The sequence below is a fragment of the Euleptes europaea genome, chromosome 9, assembly GCF_029931775.1.
Source record: "Euleptes europaea isolate rEulEur1 chromosome 9, rEulEur1.hap1, whole genome shotgun sequence".
NCBI classification, from domain to species: domain Eukaryota; kingdom Metazoa; phylum Chordata; class Lepidosauria; order Squamata; family Sphaerodactylidae; genus Euleptes; species Euleptes europaea.
Genome location: NC_079320.1, coordinates 9,201,387 through 9,219,863, shown reverse-complemented (window position 1 = coordinate 9,219,863; position 18,477 = coordinate 9,201,387).

Below are 18,477 nucleotides of genomic sequence, written 5' to 3'. Positions count from 1 at the left end.
AAGTGAACCATAGAGCCTATATGGCTTCTTGAACTTGTGCAAGGGTGATGAATTTATGAAATATTGTTTGCAAGTTAGCAAAAAAATTCCCCCCATACTCTCCTTTTGTGGCTGGATGAGGCTTGAACCAGAAATTGTTAGTTTTTTAAATTATTATTGTAAAGGTTAGGACCCCCCCCCCCCAGTAAGGTTTTATATGAATTTGCTTTGGCTTGCTTCTGTAAAGAGAAACATCTGGGAGTTCATCAGATGTCTTATTTGCTTTCTCTGCAGCAGGAAGGGAAGGGAGCAGCGTTAAGTTAGTTACATTCAATTTCTCACTGAACTTGGCTTAATTCTGCATTCCGCTTTCTTTCTTGTTTTGGCTAAAGCCAGGGCTTTGTGCAGAAGACTGCAGAGGCAAGAATGGGTCAGAAAGGATTCTCTCACCACCCCGTCCCCTTTCCCTATTTTAAATATTTTTACATTTGCATTTAGCAACTCCCTTTCCTTGATGGCAAATGATAGCAACTCCCTTTCCTTGGCTTAATTCTGCATTCTTTCTTTTTTTGGCTAAAGCCAGGGCTTTGTGCAGAAGACTGCAGGGGCAAGAATGGGGTCAGAAAAGATTCTCTCACCACCCCATCCCCTTTCCCTGTTTTAAATATTTTTACATTTGCATTTAGCAACTCCCTTTCCTTGATGGCAAATGATAGCAATTCTCTTTCCTTGATGGCAGATGAAATCTTTGCCATGAAATCTTGAGATTGGCCCAAAGGGGACTCCGCTGCAGCCGAAGTCTTGATGTGCAAAATCAGCCATCCAGAGGCCAAATGGTGCTTGCGTGGTAACCAGGGGCCACAGCTGGCCCGGGGAACAATAGTGTGGGCGGTGTACCTGCTCTCCTGCCGGCCGATCGCTATCTTGCTTCACCTGTGCCGATTTTCATGTCACCAAATTGTCCTTGTAAATCTAGAGTCGCTCTGAAGCTTTTAGCAGATAGGTATTCACACCCTTTCCTCTTGGGGGTGGTTGTTTGAGCAGAAGGGAGAATAGCTGGGATGTTTTTGTACACATTTCTCACCTACTACTGGTAGAACGTTGTTTGTTTGTAAACTAATTCTGCAGCCACTCAACGCTGTAGAAAGGGGCTCTCTGGAAAAACGATGATTTTAAATATGCCTTTTTTCTTTTTTGCATCTGAAATGTTTTAGATTGCAGAGCAGACTCATTGTATATATCCCTCTTTAAGCGAGCATATAATGTGATGTCTTATTTGTCCAGATATACTTGGCCCCTTCGAGACCATTTTAGCATCCGAAAGTTCTACAATGCTAGTACTGACTTGTTAAAGCTTGCGTGATCATGTTCGAAACTGTTGTTGGCTGAAATAAATATAGAAGTATCCTTCTCGTCCCGTTCTGCTCTTCCCACGTGTCACAGTCCTTCACAGACTTCCACCCTGGGTGTTGGATCAGGCTGAACCCTGCTTGCCCATTGAATTCTCAAGAGCTGCAGACATAGTTTTTTTTAATATCTCTTTCAAATAAAGTTGGTGGGAAGTAGTATTAGCAGTATCCTTGCTCTAGGCTCATTCTCTGTGTAGAACTTCTGCAGGCTCTGTTGGCGTGAACCAGCGTGGAGAAAAGGGGCTTGGGAAAAAGCTTAGCCATTAGAGCCACCGCCTGTCTCTCTGCTTCCATGAATGTGGCAGCTGCTTCGTGCTTGAATAGCTCTTAGCGTCCAAACGACAGCTGCCTGTCCACCTACTCCCCAGTCCCATAAGAGTTCTTTGCATTCCCTGCCGCAGTTTAAAGCTGACTTTTCAAGTAGCAAACAGCCTCTCAAATGCATAGCCTATATGACGATGTAGTATACTAGTTAGAATGGGGCCATTTATGCATGGCTGTTTCCTCACGGTCACACTGCTGACTACGTCGGGGCTTTGTTGTTGTTGGGGTTTTTAAATATGCCGACTTTCTTTACCACTTAAGAAAGAATCAAGCTTGCTTACAATCACATTCCCTTCCCCTCCTCACAACAGATGCCCTGTGAGGCAGGTGGGGCTGAGAAAACGCTTTGGATTGCTGTTTGGGAAGAAGGCGGGTTACAAATGAAGTAAATAAATATAAGGATAAGTTAGCTAGCTTGCGAGGAAGAACAGTCTACCGTGTCCCCCTTTAAGAGGGGGTTTTCCATTCTGGAGCCAGAAGGAACTTAGACGTTGCTTTAGGGAAAGCTGGAGTTCAAATTCAGGCACCTCCAAAATACTTTGAGATAGGCATGCTAGAGGTGTCTGGAAAGTAGAACCGTCTAACTAGGGGACTGATGCTACCTGGGCCATCCAGTTGCTCTTCAGACTTGGATCCTTGGGGTTGGTACGAGCGGAGAACTCGTGTTGCAGCTTAGTCGATGTCTAACGCCTTATCAAGTGATGATGGTCTTGCGCCAACAACCTGGAATTACCAAATCTGTGTTTTGCTCCAGGGATATCCTAAGGCAGGGTTTGCTGAAGCTGTACACTTGACTTCCTGAGGGGGAACTTGTTAGCCTGGAGCACAGGGGAGGCAGTTGGGGTCCATGCTGGGTGAACATAAGAAAGGCCCTGCTGGATCAGACCAAAGCCCATCAGGTGCAGGAGTTTGTTCACACAGTGGCCAACCAGGGGTCTCTGGGAAGCCCACAAACAAGACGACTGCAGCAGCATTATCCTGCCTGTGTTCCACAGCACCTAACATAATAGGCATGCTCCTCTGATACTGGGGAGAATAGGTATGCATCGGACAAACACTTGTCAGGGATTTTCCAGGCTGATCCGGCATTAAGCAGGGGGTTGGACTAGATGGCCTGTATGGCCCCTTCCAACTCCGAGATTCTAGGCAGGCAACGGCAAAACCACCTCTTGCCTTGAAAACCCTAGGGCAGGGGTGTTGAACTGAATTGTTACAGGGGCCAGATATGACATAAATGTCACTTCGTCTGGCCGGGCCATGCCTCGCCAGCCCAGATTGAGAGAGGGAGGGGTGGCTGCCTTGGCTGGCTCACGGGCCAGATAAGAGCTCTCAAGGGGCTAGGGTCGCTGGAAGTCAAATGCAACTTGATAGCCTTTCCCACCACCACCAGGGCACAGTAGGTGAAGACATTAACCATCATTTGTGAATTAACCCTATATTTCCTTATTGTTTTTTTTAAGTCTCTAATTTTGTTAGACTAATCTCTCCCCTCCTTCCCTTGCTCCCTTCTTTTTCATAATGACACCGTATCCTGATGGTTGCCCAGCCCAAGGTCAACTCATTGCTTTCTGGCCACCGTGTGGGTTCATTGTTTTGAAAGCAAGAGTCCATTGCTGAAATGAAGCTTTGCAATACTTTAATGGTTTGTACAGACCGCTCTTGGCTAAGCTTTCCCTCCCCCCCCCCACATTCTCTTAGGACCGAATGTCGGTGGAGCCAAAGCGGCGGAGCAGGTGGAGACGATTCATTTAATTTTTGAAATATCGGCAGGGTCTAAAAATAAAATTAGCTCTCATAGCATTTTCTGCTTCAAATGAAGTTTCCTCCATCCTTTGAAACATTTTGGGAGACATATAATGGACATCATACATTAGGGGAGGGCCCGTGGCTCAGTGGTAGAGCATCTGCTTGGCATGCAGAAGGTCCCAGGTTCAGTCCCCGGCATCTCCAGTTAAAGGGACTAGGCATGTAGGTGATGTGAAAGGACCTCTGCGTGAGACCCTGGAGAGGGCCCTGACTCGGCATGCAGAATGTCCCAGGTTCAATCCCTGGCGTCTCCAGTTAAAGGGACCAGGCAAGTAGGTGATGTGAAAGACCACTGCCCGAGACCCTGGAAAGCCGCTGCCGGTCTGAGTAGACAATACTGACTTTGATGGACCGAGGGTCTTATTCAGTATAAGGAAGCTTCATGTGTACACTAAAGGTTAGATCCAGCCAGCTACCTTGCTCGGTCTCCCCCTTCTTGATACAGCCCCAGTCCTGCATGGCTTTTGTCTGTGGATGTTCCGTGATACCCAGAATTGCTTTTTTTGGATGGTCCAAGGAGACCCCCCCCTTCCTTTGTCACCAATGGAAAAGTTGTTTGGATCTAACCCTACAATTCTGAATTTTCCACAAACCTTAATGAAAGGCACTTTTCACTAAATCTCTTCCGGGATAGGGGGCATTTGAGGGAAATGTAGTAGGTGTGAATTAGAACATGAATGGAGCCTTTGGTACCTGGTAAAAAGCCAGGCGTGGATGGCCCAGGCTAGCCTGATCTCGTCAGGCAGGGTCAGCCCTGGTTAGTATTTGGATGGGAGACCACCAAGGAATACCAGGGTTGCTGTGCAGAGGAAGGCACTGGCAAGCCACCTCTTGTAGTCTCTTGCCATGAAAACCCCAAAAAGGGGTTGCCATAAGTTGGCTGCAACTTGACGGCACTTTACACACACAAAAAGCCAGGCAGAAATGAAGGGATTCCAAGCGGGAAGTGCACAGGAGTATCCCAGAAGGATCAACGTTGGAACTGAACCAGGCCATCGGTCCATCAAGGTCAGTATTGTCTGCTCAGACTGGCAGCAGCTCTCCGGGGTCTCAAACAAAGATCTGCGTCACCGGCTGCCTGGTCCTTGTTACTGGAGATACCAGGGATTGAACCTGGGGCCTTCTGCATGCCAAGATGATGCTCTACCGCTCAGCTGCAGAGAAACACTGTCTGCACACACGAAACAGCAGATCTTTGGGGTCACTCAAATAGAGTGCTGATTGGCATCAAGATTGAGAAGGATTATGGGAAGTGAAGTTTACTTGCCGAACCTTGTATTCACCTACTTTGAATTTCTGCCATGATTCTGGCTGTTATGGAAACTTTTAAAAGAACTGGATAGAAGATACTGACTTAGCAACTGTTTCATTGGTTTAACATGGATTGACACGATTTAAATTCAGCTTGTGCCGTTGACATTGGGACATTCAATTTAATTCTGAAGTTGTGCAGCCTCTCAGTTTTGTGAGGTTGAAGCAATGCTATTCATGTTTCCAACACCTTTCCTGCTGTCATCAGAATACTGTATATATTTTTTAAAAACGTTGAGCTGTTATCTCAAGGTATTTGTTACGAGACATGAACATAAATTGCTGAGTCACTTATAGTCATTTCCAACTTTCTGTAGATCAGTTACAAGTTTTACCGTCTTATTGTTCCAAGTGTTTCATTGAAACAAAACAAAAGCCATAGTTTTTAGGCTGGGCTTTTGTTGCTGTTAGTTCGGTACTTTTTAGTGCCAGCAGGGAAATGACAGTCATTTCAAAGTCATGGCCAGAAGAGATTACTTATTTGGGTTTAAATCAGATTATAAAAATCCATCCCTGAAAATCTCATTTTCATCCAGGTTCGCTCACTGGGTATAATTGACCTTGGAAGAACAATTCGCTTCCCCCAAGCTCTCGGGCGAGAAAATGTTTTTTTCTGCATTGGCATGCCTTAAAATGTTACACACCCTTACCAGGATGGCCCAGGCTAGCCCGATCTCATCAGATCTCGGAAGCTAAGCAGGGTTGGCCCCGGTTAGTCCTTGGATGGGAGACCACCTACTTTACTTCAATGATACTGTTCGTATGGCCAATTTGGCCCTGAATAAATGTCACACTAAGATCAAAATTTAAAAGGAATTATATATATGTAAAAACATATCTAGCTAAACAATAAGGAAATTAGTGTTTTTTAAAATCTGAATTGACTGAGATAAAAACTTGGCAACAGCCAATGTAGTATTAAAATCCACCCCTGCTAAAAGAACCCTCAAATTATCCAATTCACAAACAGATTCCCAGATAAAAGGCTTTATCCATCTGTCTCTAGCTCTGTTGAGCAGGTCGCAGCTAAACAAGGAATGCTGAAGAGTGTCTGTTTGGCCAGAACAACACTGACATACCCTCTCACAATACAGTACCTCATTTAAACAACCCATTAACTCTCCTGATGGAATGGCATTTAGTCTAGCCAACATAAATAATTGTATCGTGGGATTGTTAGAAAATTAAAATACATTGGGAGAGATTTCGGCAAGTTTAGACCTAGGTATAGAGGTGAGCATACTCTACGTGCTCTTATTGTAGTACTTCTGAAATCCAGTTTTTGCAAGCAGCTCAGGATTGAGATGGGAGACCACCAAGGAAGTCCAGGGTTGCTGTGCAGAGGCAGGCAATGGCAAACCACCTCTGCTTAACCACTTGCCTTGAACAAAATCTATGGGGTCACTGTAAATCAGCTGCCACTCGACAGCGCTTTTTACACACACACACACACACACACACACACACACACACACACACACACACACACACACACAACATTGCATAAAGCCTGCTTACCACAGCCTGTAACCTGAGGTTCAAGATCCTTAAAGCACCTCTTCTTGTTATTCCGGGTTCTGCCACATGAGGTCACTGTGTGCTCAAGAGTGTGAGCAGTCTTTGTGACAAAAACAAGAACAACAGTTTAGCTGATCAGACAAGGCAGAGTTTCTACTGCGCGGTGCCTCAAAGCATGTGCATTAAGTGTTTAATAAAGACCCTTCTGAACAGGTAACTTTTTTGATTTTATGAACTCCCAAGTTAAGCCCTGGCACCTTAAGCAAAAGCGTTCTCCAATAGGCTGGAAGCTATTTTTTACACCAGAAGGGCTTCTCCCTGGCTCCCAGCTGTTTCGGCTCTGCGGTGAGACATTAATGCACAGATAATACTAATCCTACGGGTTGTTGTACGAGAACCTATCGTCCAGGGCTGAATCTCCCAGGCTCGCATCCAGGCAGCTGGAGGTTCTGATGCTGGCAGGCGAACAGCAAAACACCAGCAATTAAGTCTATTAAATTTATTAATCGAGGTCACTATTTGTAGCAGCGGGTCGCCTACGCGGTGTGCAAAGAAGTGCTTCTGTTCTCTCGTCCCGAATCAGATGTCCGTTGACTTCGCTGGGCGATCTCAAAGCCTGATATTATGCAAAAGGAGGCATTAAATAAAAATCCTGTTTCCACAGCTCTTAATTTTGTGGATCTTTATAATCTCCTCATCAGGTTGCCTCCTTGCCTTAAATTAAAAAGCCCAAACGCTTTGCCCTTTCTTTATAAGGAAGGTGCTGTGACCCATTTTAATTGCACTCTTCTGCTATTTCCACTGAAATAACTTTTGTTCAGGTGGAGCCACTGAAATTGCCTCTGATTCACGGAGGCTCAGTGATAGAGCATCTGATTTGCATCTGTCCCAGGTTCAATTCCCAGCACCTCCACTAAAAAAGATGAGATAGTTAAGGATATGAAAGACCTTTGCCTGAGACCCTGGAGACCCACTGCTGGGCCAAGATTGGACTTGATAGATCAATGATCTGATTCAGTAGAAGACAGTTTCATTTGTATCAGGAAAACAACCCAATCGTGCTCAGAGGTCATTTATGCATGGGTACTTGGACTCACGTTCGCCCCCCCATCTGACTCAGTTGTTCCTTGCAGTTTTGCAGGAGTTTTCCATCCATTAGAAATGACCTCGCTGCCAGCCCTTGCAAAGTCCGGGTCTTCCCATTCCTCTGTTAAACCGATTCTTCCCCCTCCCCTGAGCTCAGCCCAGCTGAAATCTCCGTGCAGAAGGCAAAGCACAGGACACAGAAGCTTGCTTTCTCTCACAGCCAATCACAAAGCAGTGTGTAAAGAGGTGGGGATTCAAATGCTTTCTGCTTCCTGCTTCTTCAGAGCTCTGAGCAGAAGAAAGGCTTTCCAAAACTGATTTCTCCCTCCCTTTCAGATTCGCCATTTTTTGTTTTTCTTAAAATGCGTTTTTATGCAGCAAATGGGTTTGGGGGGGGGGTTCTCTCACCGTGAGCACTGCAAAGTAAGCCAATTGCAAAGTAGCATTTAAAGGGGAAGGACTTGATTTGAGCTTGGAGGCTGCTGGTGCAGAGATCACCAACAGGAAAGTGTGGGTCCAGCCAGCAACGAACCTCAGGTAAAACTCCCATGCATAAATGACCAGAGACACTCTTTATTTCAGTTTTTGAGGGCAGCCGTGTTGGTCTGCCACAGAACAGCTAGATTTGACTCCGGTAGCACCTTCGAGAGTAACGAGATTTTCGAGCTATGAGCTTTCGAGAGTCAAACTCCCCCATACCCCGAAAATCCTGTTGGTCTCTAAGGTGCTCCCAGACTCGAATCTAGCCTTTCTTTATTTTAGTGGCTGAGTCCTGGAACTGGAAACAGTTCTTAAAATGAAACCCTGCTGCATTCTCATGACAGCACACAAGGTTCACGGACTTTCACGTCTCTGGACAGACTGCATCCTCACTCGGAAAACGGCTGCGTGGGCAGAAACCTCGAATATTCTGCTGTTTCAGTGGCAGCAACTTCAGGAAGGACAGTTCGGTCCGGGGATTTCCTTTGCTGCCTCCCCTCCTGGCCCTGGGTCTACTTTGCTGTGTCTACCAGCTGGAACGGCCATGCCTCCAAAATCTCTTACTGAATTAGGAAGGCCAAGTTGTTATGATGGTTAAAATTCGAACAACGCCATCAACTAGGCAGTTTATCTTAGGGGAGGGGAACCCCCCCCCAAAAAAAAAATAGGCTGAGGACTTCCCCTGATAATGCCTTCTGTCACTGGTTTTCAGAGGTTTACTGCCCCTGAGCGTGGAGGTTCGCTTTGGAACTGATAGAGCTTTTGTGACGAAAGCTCATAACCTACCAGGAATTTTGTTAGTCTTTAAGGTGCTTCTGGACTCTTGCTCTTTTCTACCTCTACAGACCGATTAACATGGCTACCCATCGTGATCTACCTGACAGGGTTGTTGTGAGGATAAAATGGAGGATAGGAGAAGAAGAGTAGGCTTTTATACTCCACTTTTCTTTACCTTAAGGAGTCTCAAAGCGGCTTACAATCACAACCTCTTCCTCTCCCCACGACAGGCACCTTGTGTGGAAGGTAGGTTTGAGAGCGTTCTGAGAGAACTGTGACTGGCCCAAGGTCACCCAGCAGGCTTCATGTGGAGGGATGGGGAAACCAACCCAATTCTCCAGATTAGAGTCTGCCGCTCTTAACCACTACACCACAATGTCAGCTGCTTTGGGGGCCCATTGGCGGAGAAAGGCAGGTATAAATAAAGTTTAAAAAATTAAATAAAGATTGCAAGGAAAACACCAGTGGGAAAATATTGGCAGTTGGCACTGGGATGGAGGAGCTATGAAAAGGGAGGACTGAGAAATGAGAAGGGATAAGATATAGAGCAGGGGTTAAACTTTTTCCACTCGTGACTCTAGAAGCTAAAATGACTAAACTGAGGCTGTCGTATTTTGGTCACATTATGAGAAGACAAGAGTCACTTGAAAAGGCAATCATGCTAGGAAAAGTTGAGGGCAGCAGGAAAACAGGAAGACCCAACCACAGATGGATTGACTCTATAAAGGAAGCCACAGCCCTCAATTTGCAAGACCTGAGCAAGGCTGTCAAAGACAGGACATTTTGGAGGACATTGATTCACAGGGTCACCATGAGTCGGAAGCGACTTGACAGCACTTAACACACATACACATACAAATCAAACATTTACTGATAATAAATAGGGTTGCCAACCTCCAGGTAGTAGCAGGAAATCTGCTATTACAAGTGATCTCCAGCCGATAGAGATCAGTTCACCTGGAGAAAATGGCCACCTTTGGCAACTGGACTCTATGGCATTTAAGTCTCTCCCCTCCCCAAACCCCGCCCTCCTCAGGCTCTGCCCCCAAAACCTCCCGCCGGTTGTGAAGAGGGACCTGGCAACCCTAATAATAAATCATACAGAAATTTATTTTAAAATTTAAAAATAACTTCGCGACCCCCACATTCCGTTACGTGACCCCATATGGGGTCGCGACCCACAGTTTAAGCAGCTTCGATCTAGAGGACACTACTTGGTTACCGGTTAGGAAAGTGTGGGTAGCATTTCCGGAAAGCGACAGGGATCAGAGCCTTAAACAAGCGATGCTACCCGCAGTAATGCGACCACAGGCTTTGCCCGAATATGCTGCTGGAAGTCCAGCTGGTGGCCGGGAACAATTAGGAAAGATGCTGATCGACTCCGAAAAGCGCTTGCTTATTCAGCTCTCTGTGCTGTGTCTGCAGTCAAGCAGAAGGTTAGCACAGCTCTGAGGAAGGGAGGCTGAGGAATCTCCTATATGGGAAGGGTCAGCCCAGACGATGAAACAATTCTGTGCTGCAATATGCAAGATCCGCCAGACAAAGCAGGGGCTTGGCAATCAAACCTAAAATGGAGAATGTTATTTTAATCTGAGTTTTTAAAGCTAATTTATTTATCTATTTAAGAATTATATATCCCATAGTTTTGGATTTGTATCTTTTAATTCTATTTTGTAATTGATATGAGTATTTTAACGGCTTTGCCGTATTCATAAATCTGATTAGCAGTCACATATAAAGTCCGCTGCTTAAAGTTGGGTCATGGCAACTAGATTTTTTTTTCTTTTCTTTTAATATTTAGTGAATTTTAGTTTTTTAAATATTAGTCAAGAATTTTAGCCAGGTATTGTCTTTTTAAAATCTATGTAATCTTTTATCTCATGTATAGATGATACAGGAGCCCCGTGGCGCAGAGTGGTAAGCTGCAGTACTGCAGTCAAAAGCTCTGCTCACGACCTGAGTTCGATCCCAACAGAAGTCGGTTCCAGGTAGCCGGCTCAAGGTTGACTCGGCCTTCCATCCTTCCGAGGTCAGTAACATGAGTACCCAGCTTGCTGGGGGTAAAGCGTAGATGACTGGGGAAGGCACTGGCAAACCACCCCGATAACAATGTCTGCCTAGTAAACGTCAGGATGTGATGTCACCCCATGGGTCAGGAATGACCGGGTGCTTGCACAGGGGACCTTTACCTTACATATAGATGATACAAATGTTTTACTGGCATATGCCGTACTAATAAACCTGATTCTGATTCTAGCACCTTCCTTGTTGAAATGGGAAAGCAAAGCTCTGGCCTCATATTCCTGAAGATACATTCGAACAACTTTCTGCTAGAGTGATGGGAAGGAGAGCAAGCTGCCTGGTTGTTATTTTATGCGTCCTCCGCTTGGCGTACGGCGGTTGGGGCAACGTGGAAAAAACAAAAACAGAAACAGCCTACTATTTGCAAACTATCTGATCTACAAAATGACGTTGCTAAAAGTTAAAATGGATGATCCTTCTCAAATGTCAGTGCCAAGTGCCTGTCGGTCATTAGAGTGCTTTGGCCCTCATTGGTCAGATCACTGGTGGCACCTGGAGATCTCCCACTATTGCAACCGATCTCCAGAGAATCAAGATCAGTTCCCTTGGAGAAAATGGATGCTTTGGAGGGTGGATTCCATGGCATTATAGCCTGCTGAGGTCTTTCCATCCCCAGGCTCCACCCCCAAAATCTCCAAGTATTTTCTAACCCAGAGCTGGCAAGCCTACTGGCGGGGCAGGGGACCTCCTGAACCTGGAATGAACCCTATGCTGTGCATTTGATGTCAGGTAGTGGGTTTGTAATTACACCGCTTTAAGGCTGATGAAGAATTTGAAATTGTTCCCGGTTTTCTATTTCTTGGTTCCATCATCAACCAAAAGGGAGACTGCAACCAAAAAATCAGAAGGAGATTGAGACTGGGAAGGGCAGCCATGAAGGATCTAGGAAAGATTCTGAAGTGTAAGGGTGTGTTGCTGGCGATCGAGATCAAGTTAATTCATGCCATAGTATCCCCTCTTACTATGTATGGGTGTGAAAGCTGGACAATGAAGAAAGCTGACAGGAAGAAAGTAGATTCCTTTGAAATGTGGTGTTGGAGGAAAGGGTTACAGATGCCCCAGACAGCCCCCCAAAAAAACAATTGTGGGTTCTACATCAAATCAAGCCTGTACTGTCCCTCGAAACTAAAATGACTAAACTGTATTTTGGTCACATCATGAGAAGACAAGAGTCACTGGAAAAGAAAATAATGTTAGGACACATTGAAGGCAGCAGGAAAAGAGGAGGATCCAACATGAGATGGACTGACTCTATAAAGGAAGCCACAGCCCTCAGTTTGCAAGACCTGAGCAAGGCTGTTAACAATAAGACGTTTTGGAGGTCACTTATACACACTGTGGAATAAAAATTGGGAACCACTGGGCAAGAGAGTTCCTTTTAAGAGAAAACTGAAGGATGAAAATTGCAGGAAGCCTGCTGGGGTATCTATGAGGGGCCATGCCCCTCTAGGGCCCCCTTAGCTACAGCCATACATTCATTTCTCCTGGATCTTCCATAACGTCAGTCTGTTTTATACCAAAGAGGTCTCTTCAGACCAAGCTTTAATACACAGGGAAGGACAGAGATAAAACTTTAACAAGGGGGTGAGTAATTGATGTTGGACACAGTCCCAGTGGGCGTAATTTTCGATGGGCAGAGATTTTATTGCAGGGAGAAGCATTCCCTCCTTAGATTCTCCTAACTATGGTCTAAGAAAATAGCATGCAATTCTCTTCCATGGGTAAATATGTTCTGATTAAGCTACTTAACTCTGGCATAGGTTTTTTTTATGTAGTCACAGTCAGCATGCCGTAGACTCCATCATTAGCTGCCCTAATCTCCAATTTGTTTGTCACACTCACACCTAGTGGTGGATGAGAGGGGATCCTCTTTGAACCACATTCCAAGGTGTGGTTAAAGTGCTGGATTGGGGAGTGGTGGTGGAAAGTACTCTCACGTTGCAGCTAACTTGTGGCAACCCCATAGGGTTTTCAAGGCAAGAGACAAGTAGAGGAGATTTGCCATTGCCTACCCCTGCGTAGCAACCCTGGACTTCCTTGGTGGTCTCCCATCCGAATACTAACCAGGGCCAGCCTTGCTTAGCTTCCAAGATTGGGCTAGCCTGGACTATCCAGATCAGGATATACTGATCTTTAAAAGGTAAAAGTAGTCCCCTGTGCAAGCACCAGATCATTCCTGACCCATGGGGTGACGTCACATCCCAACATTTACTAGGCAGACTATGTTTACGGGGTGGTTTGCCAGTGCCTTCCCCAGTCGTCTACGCTTTACCCCCATCAAGCTGGGTACTCGTTTTACCGACCTCGGAAGGATGGAATGGTGAGTCAACCTTGAGCCGGCTACCTGAAACCGACTTCTGTTGGGATCGAACTCAGGTCGTGAGCAGAGCTTGGACTGCAGTACTGCAGCTTACCACTCTGCGCCACGGGGGCTCTCTTATACTGATCTATACCACCTTGAAAATGAGAGCGTCGGTCCAAGTGCCCTAATTTCCCATCCTGTCTTGGTGGTGGTGGAAAGTTCTGTGAAGCTGACTAATGGCAATCCCACAGGGTTTTCAAGGCAAGAGACTAATGGATAGGGTTGCCAGGTCCCTCTTCGCCACCGGCGGGAGGTTTTTGGAGCAGAGCCTGAGGAGGGTGGGGTTTGGGGAGGGGAGGGACTTCAGTGCCATGGAGTCCAATTGGCAAAGCGGCCATTTTTCTCCAGGTGAACTGATCTCTATCGGCTGGAGATCAGTTGTAATAGCAGATCTCCAGCTACTACCTGGAGGTTGGCTACCCTAGTAACCCTGCACGTAGGTATTTTGCCATCATGTTTAGTATCAGCCCGAAACAGAGTAAAGTAGCGCTAATATGTTTCTTATTTTAAATCTAGCCATCCTCCACTTTTTTCTTGGCCATGAAGCCATCATGTTCTTGGCCTTGGGGTATTTGAAAGAAGCACAGGAAGCATGATAAGATAATTGCACTGCAGCGCTGATTCTCTTACATTGTAGAGCAAGAGTTGAGTCCAGTAGCTTAGAATCATAGAATCATAGAGTTGGAAGGGACCACCAGGGTCATCTAATCCAACCCCCTGCACAGTGCAAGAAATTCACAACTCCCTCCCTCCACATTCCCAGTGACCCCTACTCCATGCCCAGAAGATGCCCCCCCCCCCCCTAAATCCTCCAGGATCCCTGTCCAATCTGTCCTGGAGGAAAACCCCTTCCTGACCCCAAAGTAGTGATCGGCATTTCCCTGGGCACGTAAGAAAGGGCCACAAGAGCCAAACACTGATGCAACCCTTTCTGCCCTCCCTCTAGGGTTGCCCGGTCCCTCTTCGCCACCTTTGAGAAGTTTTTGAGGAGAAGCCTGAGGAGGGCGGGGTTTGGGAAGGGGAGGGACTTCAATGCCATAGAGTCCAATTGCCAAAGCGGCCATTTTCTCCAGGTGAGCTGATCTCTATCGGCTGGAGATCAGTTGTAATAGCAGGAGATCTCCAGCTAGTACCTGGAGGCTGGCAACCCTCCCTCCCTCTCACGGACTGCCTAAGATCACAAAATCAGAATCGTTGACAGCAGTTTAAAGAGCAACAAGATTTCAGGGTATAAAGCTTTCAAGAGTCAAAGCTCCCTTTGTCAGATACCTGAAATCTTGATGGTCTTCGAGCTGCGACTGGACTCGAATCTTGCTCTTCTACTGCAGACTGGCTGGGCAGCTGAAATTATTACACTTAGCATAAAATGGAAGAGAACGATGTTGTAAGCTGCCCTGGGTTCTCACTGGGGAGAAAACTGGGGCATAAAGAAATAAAACAGTAGTTTTGCTTTAAGGGTGGCCCGCTTGAACCTTCCCTTCCCCCTTCTGAATTTCAAGTTGCTTTAAAGCCACGGCGTTCCATCTTGAAGCGCTGCTTGAACTACACCACCTAGGATTCTGTGATACTATAAATAGAGCCGGCATAATCAATATTCAAATGGATTTGGAAAGAGCGGAGCAGGCAAGATGAATTATGAGAATTGAAGTACATTAGCAAGCCTAGAAGTTGTAAGGTAGGAGATGGATTCCTTAAATACGACTGTATTCTGCTTAGGAGAAAAATAATGTGTATTTTTTCACATAAGCTCTCTGCCATTTTCCTTTTCTTTCTTAAAAGCGCCAAATGTTTGTTAATTCATTTATAAGTTCATATCTAGCCTTATTTCTTTTTAATGGAAATGTTTTAAAAAAAAAACAGTTGCAAAACTGCTGCAGAGACTGGACGAGTGGAAAGCATCTTAATGTTACAGGTGCTAGCCAATCAGCGCTGTACACACCTGCGGAACAGGTTTTTGCCAGTGACTGACCCTCAAGGAAGGCACACGTGGGCCATATGTGACAAGGGTCCTTCCAGCCAGCCCCAGTTCTCTACCTGTGAGATTTCTGTCTTTACCCAAAGTGATTCACAGAGGCACAAAGAAACCCAGCCCAATTTCACAAGCAAGCTGATAGCGTCCCAGCTGTCTTTGACTCCTCCACAAAAGACATTTTGAAACAGCGTATTGGAAACATCAGCCAAGTGTGGTGGGGCAACCATGAATCAAGAAGATTCTGCGATTAAATAGATTAGGAAATGCCTGTTTATAAATCAGTTATACTTTGGGTTGCAAGGCGGGTGGTTTTGGCAGGCAATTACCCGCCAATCCACCCCGCCCCTCCAGGGCTGCGATGGTGTGCTTGCGCGGCCATCCGCACGTGATGATGTCACTTCCGGTTGTCCCTCCCCAAACCCCACTGTGCCTAGGTTCCATCCTAGGGTTGCCAGCTTTGGGTTTGGAAATACCTGGAGATTTTGGGGGGGGAGCCTGGGGAGGGCGGGGTTTGGGGAGGGGAGGGACCTCTGCAGGGTATGAATGCCCAAGGAGCCAGCGTGGTGGAGAGGGTAAGAGTGTTAGAGAACCGGGTTCGATTCCCCACTCCTCCACATGAAGCCTGCTGGGTGACCTTGGGCCAGTCACAGTTCTCTCAGAACTCTCTCAGCCCATACAGAGGCAGGCAGTGGTAAACCAGGGCCATGTCCGCACTGCGCGTTTGCAGCTCCGATTTCTGCGGTGTTTCCTTGCATGTTCGCACTTCATCTCAACTGAAGGATTCCGGAGACGTCTCCAGGGCACAATTTCTCTGTGTTAAGAGGATCCGCTTATACGGCGAATAAATAAAATGAGACGTCTTCCTCACCCGGAGCCTTAAAGTGCGAACATGCAATCTGTGTTCAATCCACTTCCTGCTGCCAGCCAACCCCCCCCACCTCCCTAACTGACGCTGGACCAATTGCCATCCTTGCTTCGAGTGCCGACTGGGCATGCGTGGGAGCGCACCAGTCATCATTTGATCCTGGCTTATCAAATGCAGCGGAGAAAGGGAAGAGAAATTTAAAGTCGTGTTGGATACTTGTGTACTGGACACGTTTAAATTGCGAGGTAAGTTGCTAGTGTGTTCAAGGCCAGCTCTGTTTGTCTCTTGCCTTGAAAACTCTACGGGGTCACCAGAAGTCAGCTGTGACTTAAGGGCATGTGCGCATGCGCGCGCACACACACGAATGTCCAACGTGGTTCATCGAATGATAAAGTACAATAACGAAACAAGACAACGAATATAATCTTTGAGACCCCAGGCCCAATAGGCAAATTCTGCCAGGGGTAGTGGCTGGACATCTGCTATTACAACTGATTTCCAGCCAATAGAGATAGGTTCACCTGCAGAAAATGGCCACTTTGGCAACTGGACTCAATGGCATTGAAGTCCCTCCCCTTCCCAAACCCCGCCCTCCTCAGGCTCCGCCCAAAAAACCTCCTGCCGGTGGTGCAGAGAGACCTGGCAACCCTACTTGAAACAAATGCGTCTTCAGGAAGAGTCAAAGCCATGGATGGCATTTGAGGCAAGAGCAAGGAGCATTTAGCGGATTAGCATTGTTTTAGTGGGTTTAATCTGCTTGTTCTTTGTTCTCTCTTCTTAAAAAAATGTTTTTATAACCGTGGTGAGACAAATGCCTAATAAAGGTGATGACAGATTATTGTTGGAGTGAGCTGGACATGGGCGTGTGCTTCATCACTCTAAGGCCATTTTTGCATGGTCGGTTTTGATGCTCAGTCACAGCTCTTTTTTAAAATGCAACTTTAAAAATGCCTTTTCACGGTCTGTCGCAAGAGGAGAAATTCCACCCCCCACTTGCCTGCTCCTTCGTTCCTTTTTGCATAGTCATTAGCATATGCATTGCTAACGCACCACTATTGTTTTGCATGGTTCCTTGATGGGGATTCTTTGCGGCAAACACCAAAGGTTGCGTTAAATGGGCTCTTTAGTAATGTGTGAAAAATTAAAAAAAATATGCGGGGCAATTCAGCCTGGAACGCGCTGCTAATTACCATGCAAAAATGGCTTAAGTGTGTATAAGTGTTATCTCCTTGAATGGGATGTCCCTCTCATTGTCTTCACCTGGGGGCTGCCCTCTGACCCCTCTTCTCTCTCTGTGCCCTTTGTTCTTCCCACCCTCCACATGGCTTTTAATGGAGTCACACGTATGTATAGCTCTCTCCTGTACAAATAATGCCGCATACTCCCATACACATGATGCCGGATCAGCTGGCCACTTGTGATGGGAAAGTACCCTGTAGATTAGCCATTTCTCTCTTCCTTTGACTGCATCCTGAATATGAACAGAACCTACTTGAATAAAATGTAAGTTTTACTTTTTGTAATATACTTCTTGGGAGATTTATTTACTGAACGCAGTATCATGCTTCAATGACTGGGCAAACTCTATTAACCAAAGATCCCAATAATTATTCACTGCTGAGGTCCCTCCCATCTCCAAACCCTGCCCTCCCCAGGCTCCACCCCCAAAATCTGCAAGTATTTCCCCAAGAAAGCCTGAACAAGGTAAAAAAAAAAAAAAATGCCAAACAAGAATTCTTTTCAGTTCCACCACAAATGCCATCTAGGTGGAACACCTGAACACCTGAAGCTGCCTTCTACTGAATCGGACCCTGGGTCCATCAAAGTCAGTATCATCTACTCAGACTGGCAGCGGCTCTCCAGGGTATCAGGCTGGGGTCTTTCCCATCACCTACTTGCCTAGTCCCTTTAACGAGATGCCGGGGATTGGACCTGGGACCTTTTGCATGCCAAGCAGATGCTCTACCACTGAGCCAAGCCCCTCCCCAAGCAAGGAGTGTGTTTGAAGGTAGCCTAGATTTGCCTACAGGTGACCCTGCCCTTGGTTTGGTTCACTTCAGATCTTCATGACTCTCGCTCCTTTGGCACATTAATTGCAGAGGTGGCACCTTTCCAGATTTAGCTCCTGCTTTGAATTTGCTTTCGCCTTTAAGTGCCAGCTCAGCACCTGACTCAGAGCCATGCCCTCCAGCTGGGAGATGCAAACTATCCCCCCCATCCGCGCTTTCATCATCTGGGATATGCTAATGACGCCACGGCCCATATGACTAAACAACTTTCATAGCAGGTTTGATTTTGGGTCTGGGTTGTCAAAACGAATGCTGAGGAAAGGACATGTGAGGCTCCCCTGTTGCTCAATAGAGAGCCAGCGTGGTGTAGTGGTTAAGAGCGGTGGTTTAGAGCGGTGGACTCTGATCTGGAGAACCGGGTTTGATTCCCCACTCCTCCGCATGAGCAGTGGATGCTAATCTGGTGAAATGAATTTGTTTCCCCACTCCTATACACA